The following is a 17,871-nucleotide window of genomic DNA, read 5'->3' as shown; positions in this document are numbered from 1 at the left end:
AGTTCAGAAATCAATATTTTGTGGAATAACCATGATTTTTAATCACAGCTTTCATGTGTCTTGGCATGCTTTCCACCAGTCTTTCACACTGCTTTTGGGTGACATTATGCCACTCCTGGTACAAAAATTTAAGCAGTTCTTCTTTGTTTGATGGCTTGTGACTATCCATCTTCCTCACATTCAAGAGGTTTTCAATGGGGTTCAGGTTTGGAGATTGGGCTGGCCATGACAGCGATTTGAGCTAGTGTTCCTTCATCCACACGTTGGTTTACCTAGCCGTGTGGCATGGTGCATTGTTCTGCTGGAAAAGCCAGTCCTCAGAGTTGGGGAACGTTTCCTGAGCAGAAGGAATCAACTATTTTTCCAGGATAACCTTGTATGTGGCTTGAGTCACATGTCCTTCGCAAAGATTAACCTGCCCAATTCAAGCCTGGAAATTATGATTTTTGTGGAACTAGAGCAAGTCCAAAAAGGGGCAACAAAATTTAGTAACTGGATGAAAGAATTACGGTACCCAGCGAGATTATCAATGTAGAGAGTCCGGATAGCTCAGTCGGTAGAGTATCAGACTTTTAATCTGAGGGTCCAGGGTTCAAGTCCCTGTTCGGGCGTAAGCTTTTAATAAATGGTAATGTTATGTAAAATAGGTGAGGTCATCATAGATGTAGATCTGGGGATTTCTTCTGACGGAATATAGGCTGAACTGGACGGACAAGTGTCTTTTTTCGGCCTTGCTAACTACAGCTCTGGCAAAAATTAAGAGACCACTGCAAAATCTTCAGTTTGTCTTAATTTTCTCTTTATAGGTATATTTTTGAGTAAAATGTAAATTGCTCTTATATTCTATAAACTACTGACAACATGTCTTCGAATTTCCAAGCACTAAATTTTGTACTTATTTTCAGAAAATGAAAAATGGTCAAAATAGCAAAAAAAATGCAGTGCTTGCAGACCTCAAATAATGCTACGAAAACAAGTTCATAATTATTTAGAAACAACAATACTAATGTTTTATCTCAGGAAGAGTTCAGAAATCAATATTTTGTGGAATAACCATGATTTTTAATCACAGCTTTCATGTGTCTTGGCATGCTTTCCACCAGTCTTTCACACTGCTTTTGGGTGACATTATGCCACTCCTGGTACAAAAATTTAAGCAGTTCTTCTTTGTTTGATGGCTTGTGACTATCCATCTTCCTCACATTCAAGAGGTTTTCAATGGGGTTCAGGTTTGGAGATTGGGCTGGCCATGACAGCGATTTGAGCTAGTGTTCCTTCATCCACACGTTGGTTTACCTAGCCGTGTGGCATGGTGCATTGTTCTGCTGGAAAAGCCAGTCCTCAGAGTTGGGGAACGTTTCCTGAGCAGAAGGAATCAACTATTTTTCCAGGATAACCTTGTATGTGGCTTGATTCACATGTCCTTCGCAAAGATTAACCTGCCCAATTCAAGCCTGGAAATTATGATTTTTGTGGAACTAGAGCAAGTCCAAAAAGGGGCAACAAAATTTAGTAACGGGATGGAAGAATTACGGTACCCAGCGAGATTATCAATGTAGAGAGCCCGGATGTCGGTAGAGCATCAGACTTTTAATCTGAGGGTCCAGGGTTCAAGTCCCTGTTCGGGCGTAATAAATATAAATAAATGGTAATAAATAAATTAATAAATGGTAATGTTATAGGTAATAGGTGAGGTCATCATGTGGGTGCAATGTGGGTGCAACAACTACAATACCCAGAGAGATTAGCAAAAAAGTATTATTTTGTCTAGAAACTGAGGGGTGATCTCATAACCATGTATAAGTATATAAGGGGACAATACAAATATCTCTCCGAGGATCTGTTTATACCAAGGAAGGTGACGGTCACAAGGGGGCATTCTCTGCATCTGGAGGAGAGAAGGTTTTTCCACCAACATAGAAAAGGATTCTTTACTGGTAGGGCAGGGAGAATCTGGAATTCCTTGTCTGAGGAGGTGGGGATGGCGAACTCAGTCAAGGGGTTCAAGAGAGGCCCGGATGTCTTCCTGGAGCGTAACAATATTGTATCTTGCAGTTATTAGGTTCTTTAGAAGGACGTAGATCTGGGGATTTCTTCTGACGGAATATAGGCTGAACTGGACGGACAAATGTCTTTTTTCGGCCTTGCTAACTACAGCTCTGGCAAAAATTAAGAGACCACTGCAAAATCTTCAGTTTGTCTTAATTTTCTCTTTATAGGTATATTTTTGAGTAAAATGTAAATTGCTCTTATATTCTATAAACTACTGACAACATGTCTTCGAATTTCCAAGCACTAAATTTTGTACTTATTTTCAGAAAATGAAAAATGGTCAAAATAGCAAAAAAAATGCAGTGCTTGCAGACCTCAAATAATGCTACGAAAACAAGTTCATAATTATTTAGAAACAACAATACTAATGTTTTATCTCAGGAAGAGTTCAGAAATCAATATTTTGTGGAATAACCATGATTTTTAATCACAGCTTTCATGTGTCTTGGCATGCTTTCCACCAGTCTTTCACACTGCTTTTGGGTGACATTATGCCACTCCTGGTACAAAAATTTAAGCAGTTCTTCTTTGTTTGATGGCTTGTGACTATCCATCTTCCTCACATTCAAGAGGTTTTCAATGGGGTTCAGGTTTGGAGATTGGGCTGGCCATGACAGCGATTTGAGCTAGTGTTCCTTCATCCACACGTTGGTTTACCTAGCCGTGTGGCATGGTGCATTGTTCTGCTGGAAAAGCCAGTCCTCAGAGTTGGGGAACGTTTCCTGAGCAGAAGGAATCAACTATTTTTCCAGGATAACCTTGTATGTGGCTTGATTCACATGTCCTTCGCAAAGATTAACCTGCCCAATTCAAGCCTGGAAATTATGATTTTTGTGGAACTAGAGCAAGTCCAAAAAGGGGCAACAAAATTTAGTAACGGGATGGAAGAATTACGGTACCCAGCGAGATTATCAATGTAGAGAGCCCGGATAGCTCAGTCGGTAGAGCATCAAAAGGTCTAAAGAAATTATGATCTGTGTGGAACTAGAGCGAGTACAAAGAAGGGCAACAACTACAATACCCAGAGAGATTAGCAAAAAAGTATTATTTAGTCTAGAAACTGAGGGGTGATCTCATAACCATGTATAAGTATATAAGGGGACAATACAAATATCTCTCCGAGGATCTGTTTATACCAAGGAAGGTGACGGTCACTTTAGAAGGACGTAGATCTGGGGATTTCTTCTGACGGAATATAGGCTGAACTGGACGGACAAATGTCTTTTTTCGGCCTTGCTAACTACAGCTCTGGCAAAAATTAAGAGACCACTGCAAAATCTTCAGTTTGTCTTAATTTTCTCTTTATAGGTATATTTTTGAGTAAAATGTAAATTGCTCTTATATTCTATAAACTACTGACAACATGTCTTCGAATTTCCAAGCACTAAATTTTGTACTTATTTTCAGAAAATGAAAAATGGTCAAAATAGCAAAAAAAATGCAGTGCTTGCAGACCTCAAATAATGCTACGAAAACAAGTTCATAATTATTTAGAAACAACAATACTAATGTTTTATCTCAGGAAGAGTTCAGAAATCAATATTTTGTGGAATAACCATGATTTTTAATCACAGCTTTCATGTGTCTTGGCATGCTTTCCACCAGTCTTTCACACTGCTTTTGGGTGACATTATGCCACTCCTGGTACAAAAATTTAAGCAGTTCTTCTTTGTTTGATGGCTTGTGACTATCCATCTTCCTCACATTCAAGAGGTTTTCAATGGGGTTCAGGTTTGGAGATTGGGCTGGCCATGACAGCGATTTGAGCTAGTGTTCCTTCATCCACACGTTGGTTTACCTAGCCGTGTGGCATGGTGCATTGTTCTGCTGGAAAAGCCAGTCCTCAGAGTTGGGGAACGTTTCCTGAGCAGAAGGAATCAACTATTTTTCCAGGATAACCTTGTATGTGGCTTGATTCACATGTCCTTCGCAAAGATTAACCTGCCCAATTCAAGCCTGGAAATTATGATTTTTGTGGAACTAGAGCAAGTCCAAAAAGGGGCAACAAAATTTAGTAACGGGATGGAAGAATTACGGTACCCAGCGAGATTATCAATGTAGAGAGCCCGGATGTCGGTAGAGCATCAGACTTTTAATCTGAGGGTCCAGGGTTCAAGTCCCTGTTCGGGCGTAATAAATATAAATAAATGGTAATAAATAAATTAATAAATGGTAATGTTATAGGTAATAGGTGAGGTCATCATGTGGGTGCAATGTGGGTGCAACAACTACAATACCCAGAGAGATTAGCAAAAAAGTATTATTTTGTCTAGAAACTGAGGGGTGATCTCATAACCATGTATAAGTATATAAGGGGACAATACAAATATCTCTCCGAGGATCTGTTTATACCAAGGAAGGTGACGGTCACAAGGGGGCATTCTCTGCATCTGGAGGAGAGAAGGTTTTTCCACCAACATAGAAAAGGATTCTTTACTGGTAGGGCAGGGAGAATCTGGAATTCCTTGTCTGAGGAGGTGGGGATGGCGAACTCAGTCAAGGGGTTCAAGAGAGGCCCGGATGTCTTCCTGGAGCGTAACAATATTGTATCTTGCAGTTATTAGGTTCTTTAGAAGGACGTAGATCTGGGGATTTCTTCTGACGGAATATAGGCTGAACTGGACGGACAAATGTCTTTTTTCGGCCTTGCTAACTACAGCTCTGGCAAAAATTAAGAGACCACTGCAAAATCTTCAGTTTGTCTTAATTTTCTCTTTATAGGTATATTTTTGAGTAAAATGTAAATTGCTCTTATATTCTATAAACTACTGACAACATGTCTTCGAATTTCCAAGCACTAAATTTTGTACTTATTTTCAGAAAATGAAAAATGGTCAAAATAGCAAAAAAAATGCAGTGCTTGCAGACCTCAAATAATGCTACGAAAACAAGTTCATAATTATTTAGAAACAACAATACTAATGTTTTATCTCAGGAAGAGTTCAGAAATCAATATTTTGTGGAATAACCATGATTTTTAATCACAGCTTTCATGTGTCTTGGCATGCTTTCCACCAGTCTTTCACACTGCTTTTGGGTGACATTATGCCACTCCTGGTACAAAAATTTAAGCAGTTCTTCTTTGTTTGATGGCTTGTGACTATCCATCTTCCTCACATTCAAGAGGTTTTCAATGGGGTTCAGGTTTGGAGATTGGGCTGGCCATGACAGCGATTTGAGCTAGTGTTCCTTCATCCACACGTTGGTTTACCTAGCCGTGTGGCATGGTGCATTGTTCTGCTGGAAAAGCCAGTCCTCAGAGTTGGGGAACGTTTCCTGAGCAGAAGGAATCAACTATTTTTCCAGGATAACCTTGTATGTGGCTTGATTCACATGTCCTTCGCAAAGATTAACCTGCCCAATTCAAGCCTGGAAATTATGATTTTTGTGGAACTAGAGCAAGTCCAAAAAGGGGCAACAAAATTTAGTAACGGGATGGAAGAATTACGGTACCCAGCGAGATTATCAATGTAGAGAGCCCGGATAGCTCAGTCGGTAGAGCATCAAAAGGTCTAAAGAAATTATGATCTGTGTGGAACTAGAGCGAGTACAAAGAAGGGCAACAACTACAATACCCAGAGAGATTAGCAAAAAAGTATTATTTAGTCTAGAAACTGAGGGGTGATCTCATAACCATGTATAAGTATATAAGGGGACAATACAAATATCTCTCCGAGGATCTGTTTATACCAAGGAAGGTGACGGTCACTTTAGAAGGACGTAGATCTGGGGATTTCTTCTGACGGAATATAGGCTGAACTGGACGGACAAATGTCTTTTTTCGGCCTTGCTAACTACAGCTCTGGCAAAAATTAAGAGACCACTGCAAAATCTTCAGTTTGTCTTAATTTTCTCTTTATAGGTATATTTTTGAGTAAAATGTAAATTGCTCTTATATTCTATAAACTACTGACAACATGTCTTCGAATTTCCAAGCACTAAATTTTGTACTTATTTTCAGAAAATGAAAAATGGTCAAAATAGCAAAAAAAATGCAGTGCTTGCAGACCTCAAATAATGCTACGAAAACAAGTTCATAATTATTTAGAAACAACAATACTAATGTTTTATCTCAGGAAGAGTTCAGAAATCAATATTTTGTGGAATAACCATGATTTTTAATCACAGCTTTCATGTGTCTTGGCATGCTTTCCACCAGTCTTTCACACTGCTTTTGGGTGACATTATGCCACTCCTGGTACAAAAATTTAAGCAGTTCTTCTTTGTTTGATGGCTTGTGACTATCCATCTTCCTCACATTCAAGAGGTTTTCAATGGGGTTCAGGTTTGGAGATTGGGCTGGCCATGACAGCGATTTGAGCTAGTGTTCCTTCATCCACACGTTGGTTTACCTAGCCGTGTGGCATGGTGCATTGTTCTGCTGGAAAAGCCAGTCCTCAGAGTTGGGGAACGTTTCCTGAGCAGAAGGAATCAACTATTTTTCCAGGATAACCTTGTATGTGGCTTGATTCACATGTCCTTCGCAAAGATTAACCTGCCCAATTCAAGCCTGGAAATTATGATTTTTGTGGAACTAGAGCAAGTCCAAAAAGGGGCAACAAAATTTAGTAACGGGATGGAAGAATTACGGTACCCAGCGAGATTATCAATGTAGAGAGCCCGGATATCTCAGTCGGTAGAGCATCAGACTTTTAATCTGAGGGTCCAGGGTTCAAGTCCCTGTTCGGGCGTAAGGTTTTAATAAATGGTAATGTTATAGGTAATAGGTGAGGTCATCATGGGGGTACAATGTGGGTGCAATGTGGGTGCAACAACTACAATACCCAGAGAGATTAGCAAAAAAGTATTATTTTGTCTAGAAACTGAGGGGTGATCTCATAACCATGTATAAGTATATAAGGGGACAATACAAATATCTCTCCGAGGATCTGTTTATACCAAGGAAGGTGACGGTCACAAGGGGGCATTCTCTGCATCTGGAGGAGAGAAGGTTTTTCCACCAACATAGAAAAGGATTCTTTACTGGTAGGGCAGGGAGAATCTGGAATTCCTTGTCTGAGGAGGTGGGGATGGCGAACTCAGTCAAGGGGTTCAAGAGAGGCCCGGATGTCTTCCTGGAGCGTAACAATATTGTATCTTGCAGTTATTAGGTTCTTTAGAAGGACGTAGATCTGGGGATTTCTTCTGACGGAATATAGGCTGAACTGGACGGACAAATGTCTTTTTTCGGCCTTGCTAACTACAGCTCTGGCAAAAATTAAGAGACCACTGCAAAATCTTCAGTTTGTCTTAATTTTCTCTTTATAGGTATATTTTTGAGTAAAATGTAAATTGCTCTTATATTCTATAAACTACTGACAACATGTCTTCGAATTTCCAAGCACTAAATTTTGTACTTATTTTCAGAAAATGAAAAATGGTCAAAATAGCAAAAAAAATGCAGTGCTTGCAGACCTCAAATAATGCTACGAAAACAAGTTCATAATTATTTAGAAACAACAATACTAATGTTTTATCTCAGGAAGAGTTCAGAAATCAATATTTTGTGGAATAACCATGATTTTTAATCACAGCTTTCATGTGTCTTGGCATGCTTTCCACCAGTCTTTCACACTGCTTTTGGGTGACATTATGCCACTCCTGGTACAAAAATTTAAGCAGTTCTTCTTTGTTTGATGGCTTGTGACTATCCATCTTCCTCACATTCAAGAGGTTTTCAATGGGGTTCAGGTTTGGAGATTGGGCTGGCCATGACAGCGATTTGAGCTAGTGTTCCTTCATCCACACGTTGGTTTACCTAGCCGTGTGGCATGGTGCATTGTTCTGCTGGAAAAGCCAGTCCTCAGAGTTGGGGAACGTTTCCTGAGCAGAAGGAATCAACTATTTTTCCAGGATAACCTTGTATGTGGCTTGATTCACATGTCCTTCGCAAAGATTAACCTGCCCAATTCAAGCCTGGAAATTATGATTTTTGTGGAACTAGAGCAAGTCCAAAAAGGGGCAACAAAATTTAGTAACGGGATGGAAGAATTACGGTACCCAGCGAGATTATCAATGTAGAGAGCCCGGATGTCGGTAGAGCATCAGACTTTTAATCTGAGGGTCCAGGGTTCAAGTCCCTGTTCGGGCGTAATAAATATAAATAAATGGTAATAAATAAATTAATAAATGGTAATGTTATAGGTAATAGGTGAGGTCATCATGTGGGTGCAATGTGGGTGCAACAACTACAATACCCAGAGAGATTAGCAAAAAAGTATTATTTTGTCTAGAAACTGAGGGGTGATCTCATAACCATGTATAAGTATATAAGGGGACAATACAAATATCTCTCCGAGGATCTGTTTATACCAAGGAAGGTGACGGTCACAAGGGGGCATTCTCTGCATCTGGAGGAGAGAAGGTTTTTCCACCAACATAGAAAAGGATTCTTTACTGGTAGGGCAGGGAGAATCTGGAATTCCTTGTCTGAGGAGGTGGGGATGGCGAACTCAGTCAAGGGGTTCAAGAGAGGCCCGGATGTCTTCCTGGAGCGTAACAATATTGTATCTTGCAGTTATTAGGTTCTTTAGAAGGACGTAGATCTGGGGATTTCTTCTGACGGAATATAGGCTGAACTGGACGGACAAATGTCTTTTTTCGTCCTTGCTAACTACAGCTCTGGCAAAAATTAAGAGACCACTGCAAAATCTTCAGTTTGTCTTAATTTTCTCTTTATAGGTATATTTTTGAGTAAAATGTAAATTGCTCTTATATTCTATAAACTACTGACAACATGTCTTCGAATTTCCAAGCACTAAATTTTGTACTTATTTTCAGAAAATGAAAAATGGTCAAAATAGCAAAAAAAATGCAGTGCTTGCAGACCTCAAATAATGCTACGAAAACAAGTTCATAATTATTTAGAAACAACAATACTAATGTTTTATCTCAGGAAGAGTTCAGAAATCAATATTTTGTGGAATAACCATGATTTTTAATCACAGCTTTCATGTGTCTTGGCATGCTTTCCACCAGTCTTTCACACTGCTTTTGGGTGACATTATGCCACTCCTGGTACAAAAATTTAAGCAGTTCTTCTTTGTTTGATGGCTTGTGACTATCCATCTTCCTCACATTCAAGAGGTTTTCAATGGGGTTCAGGTTTGGAGATTGGGCTGGCCATGACAGCGATTTGAGCTAGTGTTCCTTCATCCACACGTTGGTTTACCTAGCCGTGTGGCATGGTGCATTGTTCTGCTGGAAAAGCCAGTCTTCAGAGTTGGGGAACGTTTCCTGAGCAGAAGGAATCAACTATTTTTCCAGGATAACCTTGTATGTGGCTTGATTCACATGTCCTTCGCAAAGATTAACCTGCCCAATTCAAGCCTGGAAATTATGATTTTTGTGGAACTAGAGCAAGTCCAAAAAGGGGCAACAAAATTTAGTAACGGGATGGAAGAATTACGGTACCCAGCGAGATTATCAATGTAGAGAGCCCGGATAGCTCAGTCGGTAGAGCATCAAAAGGTCTAAAGAAATTATGATCTGTGTGGAACTAGAGCGAGTACAAAGAAGGGCAACAACTACAATACCCAGAGAGATTAGCAAAAAAGTATTATTTAGTCTAGAAACTGAGGGGTGATCTCATAACCATGTATAAGTATATAAGGGGACAATACAAATATCTCTCCGAGGATCTGTTTATACCAAGGAAGGTGACGGTCACTTTAGAAGGACGTAGATCTGGGGATTTCTTCTGACGGAATATAGGCTGAACTGGACGGACAAATGTCTTTTTTCGGCCTTGCTAACTACAGCTCTGGCAAAAATTAAGAGACCACTGCAAAATCTTCAGTTTGTCTTAATTTTCTCTTTATAGGTATATTTTTGAGTAAAATGTAAATTGCTCTTATATTCTATAAACTACTGACAACATGTCTTCGAATTTCCAAGCACTAAATTTTGTACTTATTTTCAGAAAATGAAAAATGGTCAAAATAGCAAAAAAAATGCAGTGCTTGCAGACCTCAAATAATGCTACGAAAACAAGTTCATAATTATTTAGAAACAACAATACTAATGTTTTATCTCAGGAAGAGTTCAGAAATCAATATTTTGTGGAATAACCATGATTTTTAATCACAGCTTTCATGTGTCTTGGCATGCTTTCCACCAGTCTTTCACACTGCTTTTGGGTGACATTATGCCACTCCTGGTACAAAAATTTAAGCAGTTCTTCTTTGTTTGATGGCTTGTGACTATCCATCTTCCTCACATTCAAGAGGTTTTCAATGGGGTTCAGGTTTGGAGATTGGGCTGGCCATGACAGCGATTTGAGCTAGTGTTCCTTCATCCACACGTTGGTTTACCTAGCCGTGTGGCATGGTGCATTGTTCTGCTGGAAAAGCCAGTCCTCAGAGTTGGGGAACGTTTCCTGAGCAGAAGGAATCAACTATTTTTCCAGGATAACCTTGTATGTGGCTTGATTCACATGTCCTTCGCAAAGATTAACCTGCCCAATTCAAGCCTGGAAATTATGATTTTTGTGGAACTAGAGCAAGTCCAAAAAGGGGCAACAAAATTTAGTAACGGGATGGAAGAATTACGGTACCCAGCGAGATTATCAATGTAGAGAGCCCGGATATCTCAGTCGGTAGAGCATCAGACTTTTAATCTGAGGGTCCAGGGTTCAATTCCCTGTTCGGGCGTAAGGTTTTAATAAATGGTAATGTTATAGGTAATAGGTGAGGTCATCATGGGGGTACAATGTGGGTGCAATGTGGGTGCAACAACTACAATACCCAGAGAGATTAGCAAAAAAGTATTATTTTGTCTAGAAACTGAGGGGTGATCTCATAACCATGTATAAGTATATAAGGGGACAATACAAATATCTCTCCGAGGATCTGTTTATACCAAGGAAGGTGACGGTCACAAGGGGGCATTCTCTGCATCTGGAGGAGAGAAGGTTTTTCCACCAACATAGAAAAGGATTCTTTACTGGTAGGGCAGGGAGAATCTGGAATTCCTTGTCTGAGGAGGTGGGGATGGCGAACTCAGTCAAGGGGTTCAAGAGAGGCCCGGATGTCTTCCTGGAGCGTAACAATATTGTATCTTGCAGTTATTAGGTTCTTTAGAAGGACGTAGATCTGGGGATTTCTTCTGACGGAATATAGGCTGAACTGGACGGACAAATGTCTTTTTTCGGCCTTGCTAACTACAGCTCTGGCAAAAATTAAGAGACCACTGCAAAATCTTCAGTTTGTCTTAATTTTCTCTTTATAGGTATATTTTTGAGTAAAATGTAAATTGCTCTTATATTCTATAAACTACTGACAACATGTCTTCGAATTTCCAAGCACTAAATTTTGTACTTATTTTCAGAAAATGAAAAATGGTCAAAATAGCAAAAAAAATGCAGTGCTTGCAGACCTCAAATAATGCTACGAAAACAAGTTCATAATTATTTAGAAACAACAATACTAATGTTTTATCTCAGGAAGAGTTCAGAAATCAATATTTTGTGGAATAACCATGATTTTTAATCACAGCTTTCATGTGTCTTGGCATGCTTTCCACCAGTCTTTCACACTGCTTTTGGGTGACATTATGCCACTCCTGGTACAAAAATTTAAGCAGTTCTTCTTTGTTTGATGGCTTGTGACTATCCATCTTCCTCACATTCAAGAGGTTTTCAATGGGGTTCAGGTTTGGAGATTGGGCTGGCCATGACAGCGATTTGAGCTAGTGTTCCTTCATCCACACGTTGGTTTACCTAGCCATGTGGCATGGTGCATTGTTCTGCTGGAAAAGCCAGTCCTCAGAGTTGGGGAACGTTTCCTGAGCAGAAGGAATCAACTATTTTTCCAGGATAACCTTGTATGTGGCTTGATTCACATGTCCTTCGCAAAGATTAACCTGCCCAATTCAAGCCTGGAAATTATGATTTTTGTGGAACTAGAGCAAGTCCAAAAAGGGGCAACAAAATTTAGTAACGGGATGGAAGAATTACGGTACCCAGCGAGATTATCAATGTAGAGAGCCCGGATAGCTCAGACTTTTAATCTGAGGGTCCAGGGTTCAAGTCCCTGTTCGGGCGTAAGGTTTTAATAAATGGTAATGTTATAGGTAATAGGTGAGGTCATCATGGGGGTACAATGTGGGTGCAACAACTACAATACCCAGAGAGATTAGCAAAAAAGTTTTATTTTGTCTAGAAACTGAGGGGTGATCTCATAACCATGTATAAGTATATAAGGGGACAATACAAATATCTCTCCGAGGATCTGTTTATACCAAGGAAGGTGACGGTCACAAGGGGGCATTCTCTGCATCTGGAGGAGAGAAGGTTTTTCCACCAACATAGAAAAGGATTCTTTACTGGTAGGGCAGGGAGAATCTGGAATTCCTTGTCTGAGGAGGTGGGGATGGCGAACTCAGTCAAGGGGTTCAAGAGAGGCCCGGATGTCTTCCTGGAGCGTAACAATATTGTATCTTGCAGTTATTAGGTTCTTTAGAAGGACATAGAACTGGGGATTTCTTCTGACGGAATATAGGCTGAACTGGACGGACAAATGTCTTTTTTCGGCCTTGCTAACTACAGCTCTGGCAAAAATTAAGAGACCACTGCAAAATCTTCAGTTTGTCTTAATTTTCTCTTTATAGGTATATTTTTGAGTAAAATGTAAATTGCTCTTATATTCTATAAACTACTGACAACATGTCTTCGAATTTCCAAGCACTAAATTTTGTACTTATTTTCAGAAAATGAAAAATGGTCAAAATAGCAAAAAAAATGCAGTGCTTGCAGACCTCAAATAATGCTACGAAAACAAGTTCATAATTATTTAGAAACAACAATACTAATGTTTTATCTCAGGAAGAGTTCAGAAATCAATATTTTGTGGAATAACCATGATTTTTAATCACAGCTTTCATGTGTCTTGGCATGCTTTCCACCAGTCTTTCACACTGCTTTTGGGTGACATTATGCCACTCCTGGTACAAAAATTTAAGCAGTTCTTCTTTGTTTGATGGCTTGTGACTATCCATCTTCCTCACATTCAAGAGGTTTTCAATGGGGTTCAGGTTTGGAGATTGGGCTGGCCATGACAGCGATTTGAGCTAGTGTTCCTTCATCCACACGTTGGTTTACCTAGCCGTGTGGCATGGTGCATTGTTCTGCTGGAAAAGCCAGTCCTCAGAGTTGGGGAACGTTTCCTGAGCAGAAGGAATCAACTATTTTTCCAGGATAACCTTGTATGTGGCTTGATTCACATGTCCTTCGCAAAGATTAACCTGCCCAATTCAAGCCTGGAAATTATGATTTTTGTGGAACTAGAGCAAGTCCAAAAAGGGGCAACAAAATTTAGTAACGGGATGGAAGAATTACGGTACCCAGCGAGATTATCAATGTAGAGAGCCCGGATAGCTCAGTCGGTAGAGCATCAGACTTTTAATCTGAGGGTCCAAGTATTATTTTGTCTAGAAACTGACGGGTGATCTCATAACCATGTATAAGTATATAAGGGGACAATACAAATATCTCTCCGAGGATCTGTTTATACCAAGGAAGGTGACGGTCACAAGGGGGCATTCTCTGCATCTGGAGGAGAGAAGGTTTTTCCACCAACATAGAAAAGGATTCTTTACTGGTAGGGCAGGGAGAATCTGGAATTCCTTGTCTGAGGAGGTGGGGATGGCGAACTCAGTCAAGGGGTTCAAGAGAGGCCCGGATGTCTTCCTGGAGCGTAACAATATTGTATCTTGCAGTTATTAGGTTCTTTAGAAGGACGTAGATCTGGGGATTTCTTCTGACGGAATATAGGCTGAACTGGACGGACAAATGTCTTTTTTCGGCCTTGCTAACTACAGCTCTGGCAAAAATTAAGAGACCACTGCAAAATCTTCAGTTTGTCTTAATTTTCTCTTTATAGGTATATTTTTGAGTAAAATGTAAATTGCTCTTATATTCTATAAACTACTGACAACATGTCTTCGAATTTCCAAGCACTAAATTTTGTACTTATTTTCAGAAAATGAAAAATGGTCAAAATAGCAAAAAAAATGCAGTGCTTGCAGACCTCAAATAATGCTACGAAAACAAGTTCATAATTATTTAGAAACAACAATACTAATGTTTTATCTCAGGAAGAGTTCAGAAATCAATATTTTGTGGAATAACCATGATTTTTAATCACAGCTTTCATGTGTCTTGGCATGCTTTCCACCAGTCTTTCACACTGCTTTTGGGTGACATTATGCCACTCCTGGTACAAAAATTTAAGCAGTTCTTCTTTGTTTGATGGCTTGTGACTATCCATCTTCCTCACATTCAAGAGGTTTTCAATGGGGTTCAGGTTTGGAGATTGGGCTGGCCATGACAGCGATTTGAGCTAGTGTTCCTTCATCCACACGTTGGTTTACCTAGCCGTGTGGCATGGTGCATTGTTCTGCTGGAAAAGCCAGTCCTCAGAGTTGGGGAACGTTTCCTGAGCAGAAGGAATCAACTATTTTTCCAGGATAACCTTGTATGTGGCTTGATTCACATGTCCTTCGCAAAGATTAACCTGCCCAATTCAAGCCTGGAAATTATGATTTTTGTGGAACTAGAGCAAGTCCAAAAAGGGGCAACAAAATTTAGTAACGGGATGGAAGAATTACGGTACCCAGCGAGATTATCAATGTAGAGAGCCCGGATAGCTCAGTTGGTAGAGCATCAGGCTTTTAATCTGAGGGTCCAGGGTTCAAGTCCCTGTTCGGGCGTAAGGTTTTAATAAATGGTAATGTTATAGGTAATAGGTGAGGTCATCATGGGGGTACAATGTGGGTGCAATGTGGGTGCAACAACTACAATACCCAGAGAGATTAGCAAAAAAGTATTATTTTGTCTAGAAACTGAGGGGTGATCTCATAACCATGTATAAGTATATAAGGGGACAATACAAATATCTCTCCGAGGATCTGTTTATACCAAGGAAGGTGACGGTCACAAGGGGGCATTCTCTGCATCTGGAGGAGAGAAGGTTTTTCCACCAACATAGAAAAGGATTCTTTACTGGTAGGGCAGGGAGAATCTGGAATTCCTTGTCTGAGGAGGTGGGGATGGCGAACTCAGTCAAGGGGTTCAAGAGAGGCCCGGATGTCTTCCTGGAGCGTAACAATATTGTATCTTGCAGTTATTAGGTTCTTTAGAAGGACGTAGATCTGGGGATTTCTTCTGACGGAATATAGGCTGAACTGGACGGACAAATGTCTTTTTTCGGCCTTGCTAACTACAGCTCTGGCAAAAATTAAGAGACCACTGCAAAATCTTCAGTTTGTCTTAATTTTCTCTTTATAGGTATATTTTTGAGTAAAATGTAAATTGCTCTTATATTCTATAAACTACTGACAACATGTCTTCGAATTTCCAAGCACTAAATTTTGTACTTATTTTCAGAAAATGAAAAATGGTCAAAATAGCAAAAAAAATGCAGTGCTTGCAGACCTCAAATAATGCTACGAAAACAAGTTCATAATTATTTAGAAACAACAATACTAATGTTTTATCTCAGGAAGAGTTCAGAAATCAATATTTTGTGGAATAACCATGATTTTTAATCACAGCTTTCATGTGTCTTGGCATGCTTTCCACCAGTCTTTCACACTGCTTTTGGGTGACATTATGCCACTCCTGGTACAAAAATTTAAGCAGTTCTTCTTTGTTTGATGGCTTGTGACTATCCATCTTCCTCACATTCAAGAGGTTTTCAATGGGGTTCAGGTTTGGAGATTGGGCTGGCCATGACAGCGATTTGAGCTAGTGTTCCTTCATCCACACGTTGGTTTACCTAGCCGTGTGGCATGGTGCATTGTTCTGCTGGAAAAGCCAGTCCTCAGAGTTGGGGAACGTTTCCTGAGCAGAAGGAATCAACTATTTTTCCAGGATAACCTTGTATGTGGCTTGATTCACATGTCCTTCGCAAAGATTAACCTGCCCAATTCAAGCCTGGAAATTATGATTTTTGTGGAACTAGAGCAAGTCCAAAAAGGGGCAACAAAATTTAGTAACGGGATGGAAGAATTACGGTACCCAGCGAGATTATCAATGTAGAGAGCCCGGATAGCTCAGTCGGTAGAGCATCAGACTTTTAATCTGAGGGTCCAAGTATTATTTTGTCTAGAAACTGACGGGTGATCTCATAACCATGTATAAGTATATAAGGGGACAATACAAATATCTCTCCGAGGATCTGTTTATACCAAGGAAGGTGACGGTCACAAGGGGGCATTCTCTGCATCTGGAGGAGAGAAGGTTTTTCCACCAACATAGAAAAGGATTCTTTACTGGTAGGGCAGGGAGAATCTGGAATTCATTGTCTGAGGAGGTGGGGATGGCGAACTCAGTCAAGGGGTTCAAGAGAGGCCCGGGTGTCTTCCTGGAGCGTAACAATATTGTATCTTGCAGTTATTAGGTTCTTTAGAAGGACGTAGATCTGGGGATTTCTTCTGACGGAATATAGGCTGAACTGGACGGACAAATGTCTTTTTTCGGCCTTGCTAACTACAGCTCTGGCAAAAATTAAGAGACCACTGCAAAATCTTCAGTTTGTCTTAATTTTCTCTTTATAGGTATATTTTTGAGTAAAATGTAAATTGCTCTTATATTCTATAAACTACTGACAACATGTCTTCGAATTTCCAAGCACTAAATTTTGTACTTATTTTCAGAAAATGAAAAATGGTCAAAATAGCAAAAAAAATGCAGTGCTTGCAGACCTCAAATAATGCTACGAAAACAAGTTCATAATTATTTAGAAACAACAATACTAATGTTTTATCTCAGGAAGAGTTCAGAAATCAATATTTTGTGGAATAACCATGATTTTTAATCACAGCTTTCATGTGTCTTGGCATGCTTTCCACCAGTCTTTCACACTGCTTTTGGGTGACATTATGCCACTCCTGGTACAAAAATTTAAGCAGTTCTTCTTTGTTTGATGGCTTGTGACTATCCATCTTCCTCACATTCAAGAGGTTTTCAATGGGGTTCAGGTTTGGAGATTGGGCTGGCCATGACAGCGATTTGAGCTAGTGTTCCTTCATCCACACGTTGGTTTACCTAGCCGTGTGGCATGGTGCATTGTTCTGCTGGAAAAGCCAGTCCTCAGAGTTGGGGAACGTTTCCTGAGCAGAAGGAATCAACTATTTTTCCAGGATAACCTTGTATGTGGCTTGATTCACATGTCCTTCGCAAAGATTAACCTGCCCAATTCAAGCCTGGAAATTATGATTTTTGTGGAACTAGAGCAAGTCCAAAAAGGGGCAACAAAATTTAGTAACGGGATGAAAGAATTACGGTACCCAGCGAGATTATCAATGTAGAGAGTCCGGATAGCTCAGTCGGTAGAGCATCAGACTTTTAATCTGAGGGTCCAGGGTTCAAGTCCCTGTTTGGGCGTAAGCTTTTAATAAATGGTAATGTTATGTAAAATAGGTGAGGTATGATCTGTGTGGAACTAGAGCGAGTACAAAGAAGGGCAACAACTACAATACCCAGAGAGATTAGCAAAAAAGTATTATTTAGTCTAGAAACTGAGGGGTGATCTCATAACCATGTATAAGTATATAAGGGGACAATACAAATATCTCTCCGAGGATCTGTTTATACCAAGGAAGGTGACGGTCACTTTAGAAGGACGTAGATCTGGGGATTTCTTCTGACGGAATATAGGCTGAACTGGACGGACAAATGTCTTTTTTCGGCCTTGCTAACTACAGCTCTGGCAAAAATTAAGAGACCACTGCAAAATCTTCAGTTTGTCTTAATTTTCTCTTTATAGGTATATTTTTGAGTAAAATGTAAATTGCTCTTATATTCTATAAACTACTGAC

The 17,871-nt window shown here is 39.8% G+C and overlaps 5 non-coding genes across 5 annotated transcripts; all 5 read left to right on the top strand.

Moving 5' to 3' along the window:
- The first annotated feature begins 538 nt into the window (after positions 1 to 538).
- Positions 539 to 611, top strand: TRNAK-UUU (transfer RNA lysine (anticodon UUU)). Its single transcript has one exon. It is a non-coding gene; the product is annotated as a tRNA-Lys (tRNA).
- Positions 612 to 6,670: 6,059 nt separating this feature from the next.
- TRNAK-UUU (transfer RNA lysine (anticodon UUU)) lies at positions 6,671 to 6,743 on the top strand. The gene has a single exon. It is a non-coding gene; the product is annotated as a tRNA-Lys (tRNA).
- A 3,887-nt stretch (positions 6,744 to 10,630) lies between these two features.
- Positions 10,631 to 10,703, top strand: TRNAK-UUU (transfer RNA lysine (anticodon UUU)). The gene has a single exon. It is a non-coding gene; the product is annotated as a tRNA-Lys (tRNA).
- A 3,984-nt stretch (positions 10,704 to 14,687) lies between these two features.
- Positions 14,688 to 14,760, top strand: TRNAK-UUU (transfer RNA lysine (anticodon UUU)). Its single transcript has one exon. It is a non-coding gene; the product is annotated as a tRNA-Lys (tRNA).
- A 2,604-nt stretch (positions 14,761 to 17,364) lies between these two features.
- TRNAK-UUU (transfer RNA lysine (anticodon UUU)) lies at positions 17,365 to 17,437 on the top strand. Its single transcript has one exon. It is a non-coding gene; the product is annotated as a tRNA-Lys (tRNA).
- Positions 17,438 to 17,871: the final 434 nt, after the last annotated feature.

The sequence above is a fragment of the Dendrobates tinctorius genome, unplaced genomic scaffold (assembly GCF_039654945.1).
Source record: "Dendrobates tinctorius isolate UK_male_01 unplaced genomic scaffold, ASM3965494v1 ptg000099l, whole genome shotgun sequence".
NCBI classification, from domain to species: domain Eukaryota; kingdom Metazoa; phylum Chordata; class Amphibia; order Anura; family Dendrobatidae; genus Dendrobates; species Dendrobates tinctorius.
Note: the sequence above shows the minus strand (reverse complement) of the source record. Positions and strands in the feature narration are given on the sequence as shown.